This window comes from Castor canadensis, chromosome 6, assembly GCF_047511655.1.
Source record: "Castor canadensis chromosome 6, mCasCan1.hap1v2, whole genome shotgun sequence".
NCBI lineage: Eukaryota > Metazoa > Chordata > Mammalia > Rodentia > Castoridae > Castor > Castor canadensis.
In genome coordinates, this window is record NC_133391.1 from 5309770 (window position 1) to 5324529 (window position 14760).

The window sequence follows — 14760 nt, forward strand, 5'->3', positions numbered from 1 at the left end:
CTTTCCCCTTATTGGGGCTTTGAATTGAAAACTTCCCTAAAAATAAAGCTTATCTTATCCATTAAAATTTTATGAAACAAAGAGGCAAGGACCCAAGTGGTCACAAAACAGAGCCTCCAATGGGCAAAAGTGAGAAAGTATGAAATGCAAAATGAAAAATTGTAAAAAAAAGAGTAAATTTGGAAAATGTAAGCTCACACTTATACAAATAAATAGTGATATACTAAATGTAAACAAATAGGTAAGGGTGGAGTGACCCCTTATACTGTGTACTGATTCATGTGCAGAAGAAATGATGGAATTGGAAAGTCATCGTTTTTGCAACCATCATAGTAAGAGTGGATGATAAAACCATCTGTGGATGATATTTCTATTGGGTAAAACGATGAAGAACAGGACAATTAAAAAGTTCAGCACTATTCACAATAGCCAAGTTATGGAAACAGCCAAGATGCCCCAGCACTGACGAATGGATTAAGAAAATGTGGTATTTATACACAATGGAATTTTATGTAGCCATGAAGAAGAATGAAATGTTAGCATTCACAGGTAAATGGATGGAACTGGAGAACATTACTCTGAGTGAGATTAGCCTGGCCCAAAAGACCAAAAATCGTATGTTCTCCCTTATATGCGGACATTAGATCAAGGGCAAACATAATAAGGGGATTGGACTTTGATCACATGATAAAGCGAGAGCACACAAGGGAGGTATGAGGATAGGTAAGACACCCACAAAACTAGATATCATTTGTTGCCCTCAACGCAGAGAAACTAATGCAGATACTTTAAAGCAACTGAGGCCAATAGGAGAAGGGGACCAGGAACTAGAGAAAAGGTTAGTTCAAGAAGAATTAACCTAGAAGGTAACACACATGTACAGGAAATCAATGTGAGTCAATGCCCTGTATAGCTATCCTTATCTCAACTAGCAAAAACCCTTGGTCCTTCCTATTATTGCTTATACTCTCTCTTCAACAAAATTAGAGATAAGGGCAAAATAGTTTCTGCCGGGTAGCAAGGGGTTGGGGGGCTAAGGGAGGAGGCTGGGGGGTAAGGGAGGAGTGAAGGGAAGGGGGGAGAAATGACCCAAACATTGTATGCACATATGAGTTAAAAAATAGTTCAGTGCTGTCTATGTCCATACCATCCTGAATGCACCTGATCTCGTCTAAAATGTTCAGGGCTGGAGAAATCACTCAATGGGTAGACAGCCTGCCTAGCAAGCATGAATAGGGATTCTTTAAAGAAAGATAGATAGGTAATAGATAATAGTCAGAAAGGTTACCCAAAAACCTATTAATTGATTGTGGAAGGAAAAATAGATCTTTAGATTAAGCTAGTGGACACCACATTCTCACTGTTTGGACAGGGCTCCTTCTGAATGACTCCATGAAAATTTCCAGATAGAGGTTTTGACTCAGTAAGTCCCATGAGGCTGAGAGTTAGCATTTGTTCTGATGCAGGTGATCCACAACCACTGAAGTCTCCTAGGCATGAGATGGGTAATCATGGGAGCCCTTCAGACTTTCAACATATTTATGGCTGTGTGCTTCTAGAAAAAGTTCCTCTGCCTGTCGTATATAATACCCCAGTGTGTGTCTTTCCACAATGTGTCTGAAAGTCTTCTCTGCCTAGAAAACCTCCTGCAAATTTCTGGAACAACCCCATCTCTGAACTCTCCCGTCTATAGGTTAACAAAGCATCCTTGGTTACCTTTATTGGACTCCACATCTTCGGAATTCCAGGTATTAATCATAAGCTGAAGAAAACCTACTTGGTGCTGGAATCAGAAAGAGAAATTCCAAAGAGACACAGTCAATTGTTAGTTTAGAAGTGAGTCAGGAGTACAGCATTTAACCCTGATGAGACCATAGGTTCTTCCAGAAGTCTGGCTGCTGCTGCCTGAATCACTGGTGAGCAAAACTATCCACCTACAAACCTTGCAGAAGGGAATGTTTCCCTGAGAGGAAACCAGGTATTGAGTCCAACAGCTGTTGGTCTTTCACGTCCCTGATCCTGAGTTTCTCGGGCTCCTGAACACAGACTCCTGGACCATAGATATGGGCTCTTTCTCCTATAATCTGCTACATCAGAAAGAAGTGTGGACTTCAGTCTTTTTTGGTCTCTGCCTACTTCTTAATCAGTGGCCCCATAGATTAATTTTCTTATGTTTCTGAGCTCTCTTCAGCATGTTTTGCAACACTATCATCAAATCTTCCACAGTGCCAGAACACTGCACAATCTTCCGTGAGACCTTGGGTACCCATACTAGCTCCCTGGCCTGCAGCTGTTCTTGCATGGTTTCCAGACCCTTGAGGCAAAGCTGCAGTCTCAATACAAGGCTCAATCCCATACCCAGAGAGGGTCACATTTAACATAGACCAAACTCCACCAGGCACTTACCTGTCTGCATTGGAGAATGTCACATGTCATCAAAAAATCTAGAAACAAAGGTCATGAAAGTAAAACGGGGGATTTCTGGAAGGTGGAAGGAGAAGGGATAAGGGGAGACATGGGTGGGGGATAAGAATAATAGAGGGGGTGAAGATGCTCAAAGTATATTAAATGTACATGTGGAAATGTCGTGATGAAATCCCACTCTAATTAGAGTTTAACCTGTGCCAATAAATTTTTCTAAAATGGAAATTATTCTTTGCCACATTTTACCTTTTCCTTAGCATTGACAGTTCTTCTTTTGTCCATTTTGCAAGGTTTTGAAAAAATGTTAACGAATCACTTGGAAAACTGGAGCTATTTGATGTGTCTTATATTTGAGAAAGAAATGGAAATAAAACTGTGAGGGAAAAAAAAACCTTAATGAAAGTGCAAAATTTTACCTGGAGCATTTCAGTTTTCTGAAACAATCATATGGTAAAAGTCAAGGTTGAGTCACTCCCCCTGTGACCTTTGCCTTGTTTAGCAAGGGCCTGTTACCCCTACATGAATGGGGACAATAGCTTTAAAATAGATATGCTGAAATAACTGGCTAGGCTACATGCAAAAGAACCAAGTGTGGCCCTTACAGCACACTGTCTATTAATCCTAACTCAACATGGGTCAGAGCTCTATATGTAAAAGCTATGAACACAGAACTGTTAGAAGAAAAGCCAAGGGAGCAAGTTTTCATGATCTCAGGCTTGACTATGTATTTTTTAGAGTTCAACAAAGCACATGGAATAAAATAGAAATACATAATTTGTATGTCATCAGAATTAAACATTTGGTACTGAAACGAACACAATCTAAAAAGTGAGAAGGGACCTACAAAATAGGAGTGATGCTTGCAAGTCATATACCTGGCAAAGTAATTGTATGCAGAATATATAAAGAAATCTTAAAATTCAATTATAAAAAGACAATCAACACAGCTATATAGGAAGAAAGAACTAGAAGAGACACTTAAGTCAAGAAGATATTAAGATCACCAACATTGTTAAATAGCACTACCACTAGAGACATCAGATCAAAACCACAGTGGTAGACAGCTTCCTACCCACTAGGATGGGATAAACAAAATTATGGAAAAACCAAGTCTTTGAGGGGACAAGAAGAAATTAGAACCTTCATGAATTCCTAGCAAGAATATAAAGTGCTTTAGCTACTGAGGAGAACATTTTGTCAATTCCTTTATAAGTTAAACATAGAACTACTTTATAACTCACAATGTCACAAACCTAGAAGACAGAGGCTTAAACACCTTCTTGCATGCAAATATTCATAACAGCATTTTATCACACTAGCCCAAAGGTGAAAATTACATCAATGACCATCAATTGATGAATGGATAATAAAACGTTATGTCTATACAATAGACATTGTGTTTCTCCAAAAGTTATGAAATAAGTGCATATGTTTCAGCTGACAACATAATGCTAAGTAAAAGAATCCAGCCACAAAGACCATACACGATATGATTCCATTTATACAAAATGCCCAAAATAGACAAATCTACAGAAACAAAAATTGAATTAATTAGCTTAGGGAAAGGGGTAAGGGTTGATAAGATAGGTTCAGGATTTCTTGGTTGATAAAAATGTGCTAAAATTGACAATGATGGTTCATGCGCATGTATTTGAATGTAGTAAAAAGCCATCAAATTGTGCAGCTCAAGTAAGTGAGTTATATAGCATTTGAAGGTATATATCAACAATGTTGCTATTTGGGAGAGATGGAAAGAGGGGGAGAGATAAAACAGTCTACTTTCCTAATGAAAGAATCACTGGATGGAAAAATTGGAAGTTTAGATGCTTCTTGGCTTTATCCTCAAAGGGGTCTTCTGGGTTGTTGAGGGAATCTACGTTCACTCCAAATGAGACGCCAATGGTCACATCCATGCTTTAGGCCCCAAAGATGCTGAGGAGAGAAAGACATGGAGAATTAGAATCTGTATCTCTTTTCAGATTCTTCTGTTACACATGCAGCAAGGAGCATGAGGTCATTCACATGCCAGGGCAAGACTGGCACAGAACCACATACTGTCAGAACTACCTGTGGGATCAACTGATGGGTCTGTGGTCCCATAACACTCACTCATGAGCTGTTTATCAGGTGTCAATTATCCAACTGTTCTTATGCTGAGGGTGACAGGGACAGTAAGTTGTGTGTTTCTCACCTGTGAACTCAGGAGCTCAGTCTCAGAGAGACAGGGGCCCATAGCAGACAAACTACATCAGCTTGAGTGTATTGTGGATGAAAACAGATGTGTAGGCAGCATGCTTCAAGAGGACCAGGGTGGAATAAGTGACTCTCCCTGAGGAACTCAAGAAAGGGGCCATTGACCTAATCTTGCCTTAGACAGAGTCTGCCCAGAGATGACTACCTTTCAGCTAATTACAGAAGAGCAACACCCTGTTCAGGGTAGCCAGGAACATCACCCTCCTTCTCCAAACCCTCTGCTCCAGCTTCTGATAGACCCTCAACTCCAGGGAGCTGAACTTGACCAGAGGGAACTTGCATTTCTATATATACTAAAGCCAAGACTATTTCTGGTTAAAATACAGTAATAAATCTCTCTAAAACTGATTTGGGGGATCCCAGAGGTAAGGAACCACATGTCTGCTTTTAGCCAAGGACACTCTCAATTTATACCTATAGTTCTTATAAGAGTCACAATGTGCTAGTTTATACAATAAATGATATGGTTATTCTATCCACAGCCATCTCACTTTGGAATTTAGAAGAAAAAGAATTTGTGGGAATCTTCAATTTTTAGTATTTTTCTTGTATCCTCAAGAAAAGGATGAAGAGGTTTCATTGGTTTCCAGTTCCACATTGTAATTTTCCTGCTCCACCCAATGCCTTGATTTATATGAAGGACAGTTGTCTCCCACTGTTTCATACTCTTTGCATCCTTAGCTTTGTTATCATCATGCTTCATTTAAAACCAAGCACTTTGTCATCTAGAATATACAAGGAGAAAAATAAGCAGCCAAACTAATCTTAGTTTCTACACACAAAGATCCTTTCTAGCCCAGCTGGCTTGCCTTCTCCTGGGATCTGCCCCATGGCAATAGTAACTCCACACACCTGCTTTCATCTGGTCCTTGAAGAACTTGACTGTGGGAATTTCATGGTCCTGGTGGGTCGATAAGAGCCTCCTAGCAGAAATCAGACCCCAAGATGATGCCCTGCTACTTACTTTTGATGGTGATAGGCTCGCCTTTCTCTGCCTCCCCACTCAGGATTTTCACCAAGGTGTTTCCATACTGTTCAATGATGGGGAACATCTGAGCATAAAACACAACACCACCCGTGGAGACTCGAGTTCCAGAAAGACAAGACATCACCAATCATGAAGCAATAAGTGCCATTTTATCATGAATTTTATAGCAGATCTTCTGGATATTAAGACAAAAGACCATTTTTAGGAGCTCTGTCTTAGAGGATTCCAGTTGGGAAAAGACTATAATCTTGGTTTATGCATGTCATGAGATTCATTTTTTAAGTTTCCTCTATTACTTTCTTGAGTTTTCCACCTGTGAAAGTTAGAGACAGAAAGGTTCATATTCTCTTCCATTCTTCACCCTCACACTGTGAGAGCTTTTTTCAAAAACTGAGCTGGAAAAATACACTAGAGTTCAAAGAAAAAGATAATTTGTCACACATACATTCTGAGATCTCCACAGTTTTAGAAATTTATTAGACTGGCATCATATATTTAACAAATTTGCTCAATAAATGTTTATCAATGTTGCCTTTGGCCCGTGAGAATTCATGGGCACTCAGGCACCAAGTGTAGTCTCAACTTTTACATTATACTCTTGTTTTAAATACAAATCCATCATTTGTGGTGAAGCCATTCTGCCAGGGGTAGAGACAGGAACAGACCTACTTCTTCCTTCTAGGCTGTACAGAATAAATAATGGGTTGGTGACAGATAAGTGGCTGGAGGGTCCAGACCAATTCTGTATTTATATCTATTGATGACAAGAGCAATTTAAAAATGGGATGCCATGATGAGTTTTTTAATGTAGCTATTATGAAGGATTAAGAATTTGTTATCCAGAAGAAGTAATGCAATTACATGGAAATTATTTTCTCTCCATTCTTTATTCAGAAACCCAAGGACAAAAAATAACTCTACTTCCTAGCTGGAAACTTTATTCCACCTTCCATAATACATTTTGTGCTAAAAAGGAACCTTCCAGCATTCCTTTATTATAAAAACTCAATAGGATAGGAAAAAATGGAAATTTCCTCCATTTGATAAAGAAAGTTTACATAACATTGTCCAACCAAATTCATACTGGTGGACATCTGAAGCTTCCTCTTCAGATCAGGAACAATTGAAAACAGTCTGGTCTCACCACTCTTAACTTAACATCATCCCAGAAATGTTAGCTACTGCAATAAGGCAAGAAAATGAAAGGGAAGGCATGTAGATAGTAAAGGAATAAGTAGAAGTATTCCTATTTTCAGATGACATTATTGTCCCTGCAGGACATCTCAGAGAATTCACAAAAAGAAATTGTCGTACTAGTGAATTCAGCAAAGTGTTAGGATGCAAGATAAACACAAAATACAATTGTATTTGTATATAATGATAATGAAAAGAAAGCTTAAGAAAACAATACTAGTTACAAACATGCCTAAAATGAAACATTTCAGGTATAAATCTCACAAAATAGGTACAGGGTCTCTAAGCTGGAAGCTACAAAATGTTGAATTCAGCAACAACAGAAAACCTAAAGAATGGATAGGTACATTATGTTCATGTTTGATGCTCTTCCCTGACACTTATCTATACCTTGATCTCAATTTTTATCCAAATTTCATATTGAATTTTTACAGACATAGAAAAGTTATTGGATGGAAAGGCAAAGTCACAAGAATAGTTGAAATAATTTTGCAAAGAAATTAAGTGGGAGGAATTATTCAAGATGATGTCAAGACTCTCTGTAGGGATACAGTAATTAAGGGAGTGTAGTTATGATGGAAGGAAACCCGCAGTGATCAATAGAGAAAAAGTGGAGAATGAGAAGTGGATCCACACGAATAAACCCAACTGGATATTAACAACAGTGCAAGAAGTATCCGTGGATGGAGAAGGCTTCCCCAAAATGGATTTGGAACACTGAGAGAACCATGTTCCAAAAAACTAAACCTCATTGTTGTTGAGGTTAACCTTAACCTCATTCTTTTTCCAGAAATAACACTGAATAGTTCATGGGTATAAACTATATAACTGTTATTTAAAACAACACATAGGTGAAATGGACAAATAATTATAAGTCTAGACATCCAAAGAACAATACATAAAAACAAAAATGGGTAAGTCTTGTTAAGAGGAAAAATAAGCTATCCTTGGTGATTCTGAAAGACTGGCAAGTAGTAACTTCATGTTGAAGAAGCAGATCTGTGTCTAGACTGTGCTGGTTGTTATCTAGCCATGTGATAAATTTGAACAGAGATATGAACACACAATACACACATGCACACACATACACATACGTACATACACACAAACATACACACATACACATGTATACACACATACACACATAAACACATACACATACATGCACACACATACACACAAACATATACACATGTACACACAGACATGCACACACATACACACACATATTCACATACACACATAGGCACACACACACACAAACGAAGACACATAAAACCGATGAATATTGAATAAGATCCATGGGTTTTATCCATATCAACCTCTTTTTAACATATTAACCAGGATATATTTATACCTATGCAGCACATTACATTAGAAAAAAACCCAGCATGAAAAAGTACATGGATCTCCCTGTACATTGTTGTAGCACCTTATTGTGAACCTATAATTATTTCAGTATAAAAACTTTATAAATAATACAGGTTTCCATTTTATTTTTAAAAAGTGATGCCTACCTGTCAGTTTGTGCAGACAGAATAACATTCTTTCACTAGCACTGTTTTGATCATCTCTGGGTCCATGATAGCTAATATAGGCTGTCGACCATCATTTAACCTGTGTTGGGAAAACAGAAGGTATGAAAAACCTAAAAAGCTAGATTCTGCAGCGTCAGTCACACACACAGGCATCCAGACTTTATCTTGATGTCACATAATCCACACCCCAAGTTCTACAGTGCACGGTAACATTAGCTCCTTGTTCAAATGAAGGATGCGGACCACAGAGGACACTGGAGTGCACAAAACAATAGGTAATATGCGTCAAGCAGGGAAGAGACACTTAACAACAAAATATCCCTTCAGAGACATCATGATCAGAAAGAACACTGGAGCTGTTGTTAAACCTAAGTGGTACGTACATGGGTACAATTAAATTTTACTAATAGAGATTAAACCAAAAATAGCATGACTGGAAATAAAAAAATAAAACAGAGAGAAAACCTCTGCAGGCTTTTTTTTAAGTTTGGCATAAATCAATTTCCAATCTATTTGCCTGTGTCTCCCAGAACACCTTTCAAAAGCACATATTAAATTCAAAGTTGATATAAAGGAGTTTTGTCTTTCAATTAAAAGTGAACCAAGGTTGGAAGGGTATGCTATGATACATTTATGAGCATATGTATTAGAAAATTCTGATAACAATGCCTTTTGTGCATCAAAGACGAATAGCAGCACATTAGAGAGAGTGAGACTGGGAGTCATGGAGAGAAATCATATCCTGCAAAGCTCTCACCCTAATTCAGACTGCAACTTGACATCTGGTGACATATGGGACTCTTGGTGGAACAAGACTCCAAAAGCTTTACAATGGAAAATTGCATTCTAAAAGTTCAAGGCTGACATCGTCCTAATGCAATCAGATGCCTTATCCTATGAAGTTTACCCATGGAAGTTTCCAGAAAACTCACCCCATATTTTCCTATACTTTTTGTTACATTCTCTGTCAAAATTGCATGATCCCTGCAAGAAAAACAAAATGAAATTGTATTATTTGTTCTCAAGGTATGTGGGTAGTTGAGGGATTGGACGTTCAGTCCGATTGAGTGCCAATGATCACATCCATGCTGCAGGCCCTGAAGATGCTGAGCAGAGAAAGACACGGAAAATTAACATCTTCACCTCTTCCTAATTCTTCTGCTACACAAGGAGCAAGAAATGTGAAGTAATTTACACGCCAGGGCAAGACGGAGAGTGCCACACAGTGTCAGAAGTCCCTGCTGGATCACCTGATGGGTCTATGGTCCCATCACACTCACTCATGAGATATTTATCAGTTGTCAGTGATCCTGTTGCTGTGTTAGAAGTGATGAATATGTGTCAGACTCACCTCTGAGCACAGTGATTTCAGTCACAGAGAGACAAAGACCCAAATTACAGCACTGAGAGTGGAATGTGGATGAGAATACCTGGTTTCAGCATTGTGCATCAGCAGGACAAGGTTGGAACAAGAGACAACTCCTAGGTGACTCAAGCAATGGAACATTGATCTAGGTCTTGCCTCACCTCAAAAATGTGTGCCCAGAGCTAATTCCTTGTCAGCTCAATACACAACAGTGGGCAGGGACATTGTCCCTCCTTCTCCACACCCCATGAAAAGCCCTTATAGCCTCATGCTTCCCCAGCTCCAGGAGCTTAAGGTTGCTCTGGGGGCACAGGTAGTTCTATACAATGTATTCACCCAGATGCATTTGGTTAAAATTGATAACTCTCTCCCAAACTGATTTTGGGGATCCCAGATCTAAGTGGCCATTTTTTGCCAGCTTTTCCAGAATAATCTTAGTTTACACCCATTGTTCCTGAGTAATTCAAATTGTGCTAGTTCAAAAATCGATGATATGAGTGGACACTGAGGCCTCACACCTGTAATCCTAGCTAATCAGGAGGCAGAGATCAGGAGGATCTTGGTTTGAAGCCATCCCAGGAAAATATTTCTTGAGACTCTATCTCGAAAGAAAAGCCATCATAAAAAAAGGACTGGTGGAGTGGCTCAAGGTGTAGGCGCTGAGTTCAAACCCCAGTACAGGAAAATAAAAGTGTTGTCAGAATCAATTATAAGATTGCACTACATCTAGCCTTTCCAGAGTCTCTCTCATTTGAGTTTGAAGGGAGAGGAAATGGAAGGATAATTTAATATTGGATATTTTTCTTGTATCCTCACAAAGAATGAAGTGTTTTAAGTTATTCTACTAATCACCTTGTAACTTTCCTGGTCCACCAATTGCCTCAAGATGTACCAAGTGTATCCTTCACCACCAATTGCTGCACTCTACATACACATTAACAGCCTTCTATGACCATAAGTCATAAGATCCCCTTAGTGCCCAGCTGTGATTCAGTGAGACAAGCCTGCAATTTTTATATGGTGAGAAAGGAGGGGGGGGGCCAGCACTGCAGCCACAAGAAGGGCCATGGGAGCAGCACCTAGAGACTGAAGTCAGGTGCCACCTGCAGTTGGCTTAGAATCATGCAAATCCCTTACTTTGACCTCTCTTGAGTTCACATTCTGGGGGAAATCAATAAGGAACTCAGTGTTATCATATGTTATTCTTATCAGAAATCAAATGGAACTACTGGCAATAAATAAATAAATAAATTTGCTCTAGCTTTTCCTTATTTCCATGCTGCCTGCATTCTCAAATACAAGTAATTATCCAAACAAGCTTTGTCTCCCAGATTTCACTCATTCAGGATTCTCTTTCTAGAATGCCCTAAACCCAATAAAATACACCTATTTATGCTTCACAACTCTCTCAAGTTAAAAAAACTGGTAGAGTTATTCCTAATTGATGATTTCAACAAATTAACCTCAGTACCTTCTATCTGCCCTCTTCTATTAATGTTGTCTTTTCTCCTAGCCATTTGTGATTTCCATCCCATTATCAGACTATGAGATTATCAAGGGATAATCTGAATAGTCTTCACTGTTAATCCCTAGTCTCTAGCACAGTGGGTTTCCAAACAGGTTCAATAAGTTGAGTTGAGAAGGACTTCTGGACCTCTGCATGTCTTTACCCTGGGAGTCTTTGCTAGTCACTCCATTGACCTGGATTGTTTCTATGAGAGATGGCACTGAAGGCAACACACACAGAAGTTAGAACCCCCAAAAAGATGGTTCCAGTTTTTCCCAGCTACAGAGGACATTAGAGAAGATGGGTTCTGACTTTTTGATAAATGGGTAAGTACTCAAGTGGCTGAAGAATAGACATTGGAAGCTGGTCAGGGGAGTCCTGTAATAAGTGTCTCTGTCACCTGTGAGCCTCCCTCATGAAATCATTAAGGGAGAAAGTTTAGAGATCGTACAAGTTCATTCTCACCACTCTGACCATGTTCTTTGTGTGATTAGCCTCACAATTTGAGGAACACATGACAAAATACCCCTCAAAGTTCTAAAGATTCAATTGATACAGAAAACACTTAAGTTGTGCTTGTGGACATTGCTTTTTCTTTATCCTTTCTCTCCATAAGTTTTCTGGAGGATCATTACAGGCTGTGCATCACCTGGCGCTGAAGGATGCAGGGACCCTGTCCACCTTGACAGTATAGAACCATGCTCGTGTCTGTTTGACCTCCATTCAGTTCACATTCTGTGGAATCAATAACCTCAGTCAGTGTTATCAGTAAGACCAAATATCATTTATTCTCAGGAGAAACTTAACTGAAGCCAGTTGGATTAAATTTTCTGAAAGTTTCACTGGCCTCCATGGTTGCCTTCATCTCAAAAAATGTGAAATCCATCCAAACAAGCTACTACTCCTGATATTTACCATACATGTTCTTGTTCCTAGAGTGCCTTTTTATGCCCTAGAAGACAGATATTCATCCTTCAATGTTTTTCCTCACCGCCCCTACTTCAATAGATAAAATGACTTCCACCACTGGGCAACTTCTATCCCCATAATTTCTATTATTTCTTTTCCTCTCTACTTTCTACCCACATTGATGGTTTCCATACATATTTCACTTAACAGATGGTGAGCTTATCAAGGAAAAATCTGAGTATTAATCACTATTTTGTCCCTAGTCCCTAGTACAGAAGCATTCAGGCAGGTGGGCTTGGGAGAAGTTGCTGGGCCTTTGCATGTCATTTTTTAGGGTTCTTGCTGATCACTCCATCTTCCTGTAGTGCTACTATAACAAGAGAAATTTCCTATGCCTCACTACCATCACTGCAAGTTTAGGCCGACACACTTACACTTTGTGGCCAATGGCCCCTCAAGGAGAGACTGAACCTAGATGAACAGATTGATGGCTGCACTGAGCAGTATTGACTCATGTAGCTCTTTGGGCACTGCTTCAGAGTGATGTGCCATGGACAACAAGTTAGACATAACATGGTCCTACTGCCCTGGAACACTGCATGTCGGGAGCAATGGGTGTGAAAGAATGGAATGATAGAACAGTAGCCCAAACACATGAATCACCAATAACACAGCAGAGGTCACTACCTGCAAATACAAGTACCCAGGACTCAAGAAAGATGGTTCCAGCTTTTCCTAAGGGCAGCAGAGATCAAAGCAGATGGATCTGGCTTTTTGATGAAAGCTGATGACCAGTAGATGAAGAAGAGGCCTTAGAAGCTGGTGAAGAAAGTCCTGTAATAGCTGTCTCTGTCACCTGTGAGCTCCAATCACTGGTCCTGTTGTAAGGGACTCCCCAATGAATGTTTAGAAATCACACAGTTTTGTTGTCATAACTCAGACCCATCTACTGTGTACCATTAGCCTGATTACTACAAGAATACAAGATTTAAAAAAAACCCTCAAAGTTCTCAAAACTCAACAGAACCGAAGACACCTAAGCTGTGCTATGCTCATTGATTTTTCTTTATGCTTTCTCACTGTCAGTCTTTCTACAAAAAATACGAACTGTGTGTTACCTATACTTGGAGAAGTCAGGATTCCTGGCCACCTCAGCATTTGGCACAAAATCTTTCTTACCTCTACGTTGATCTCCTTTCCGTTCACATTCTGGGTACAATGAATAAATGACTCATTCAGTATTATAAGAAAGCCTCTAGGTTGCTGAACACATGACTTACCAATGCTTTCTAATCTTTTAACTTGCAATTTTTTGGGGCTGGTGGACCCTGGCTAGGAGTTTGTGAACATCTGACAGGTAAAATACATCCTTTCACCACCATCTTGCCTTCCTTTTTAATAGGATCATGTGTATTAGGCTGAAATATCTGCTATCATAGTTTGTTTTCTTTGTGTGAAGTCTTCCAGCAAGACATATCAGCTAAAATCAATATTTACCCATGTAAGTAACTTTAAAAATGCATCTATTTATCCATTCATTGATAGATGATATCATGTGTTGGTACTGTGCCAGGTGTAGGTCCTTTGCATATAACCTCCTTGTCTGAGTTAAATAAATTGGAGAATAAAAAGGGGACATTGCAATTGACAGGTACTAAATACACATAATCTTTAGGGAATATTTTGAAAACTTACATTCCAGTACACTGGAGAATCTAGAAGAAATCTGTGAGAGACACATGAATGTTCTGTGTCATTCCTTTGGATTCTAAAGAAAAACGGAGCTCTTCAATTTTGTAAATAAGGAAAGAAATGACAGAAGGTTCAAATATCAACAAAGACAGACATGAGGTCTTCCAGAACCAACATATCTCATCTCACCAGGGATAAAGGGGGATGCAAGTCATAGAGGTAGTAAGTGTATTGATGACTTTGGTCTCCCTTTCTGTGTTTCAATGACAGCACATAGAATAGATTCCAAAAAGACAAGTTAGAGCATGATCTTAAAACTATTGACAATTAAATCACCTAAACCCAAAGCCTTCCTGATTCTCTTTGGGAATCAACCTCTATGGAAATGCATATATTTTTCATCTTCTTCCAAAAGTCACAATACTTCTGAAGATATATCATAATTTCTTTATCCATCCATCTGTTTTCTGGAACCCATTTTCCATGACTTGGTATTGCAAACAGTGCTGGAATAAACGTGGTTCTACAGGTATACTATTGTATGCTTGGGGTTTATTCTCAGAAGTGGTATAGGTGGTTAGTTTAACAGTTCTATTTTTTATTATCTGAGGAACCTCCATATTAATTTACATAGTGAATACATTAATTGATATTTCTACCAACAACATAAAGTTTATTTTGAGAAATACTTTGGCCCATTTACTGTTTGTATTCTCCTTCTTTTGGTTTTTAATTTTTGAGCTTTTAATAATTCCTAGACATTAATCCATAGATGAATAGCTAGAAAGATTTCTCCCATTCTGTCCCTTCACTCTGGTAATTGTTTCACTTGCAGTTCAGAAAATTTAAATTTGATGTGTTTGCATTTGTCAATCCTTGCTCTGATTTC

At 38.9% G+C, this 14760-nt stretch overlaps 1 pseudogene; it reads right to left on the reverse strand.

Annotated features, from left to right (window-relative positions):
• LOC141424244 (cytochrome P450 3A4-like) overlaps positions 1-14760 on the reverse strand; it is a 148369-nt pseudogene that overhangs the window by 9505 nt on the left and 124104 nt on the right.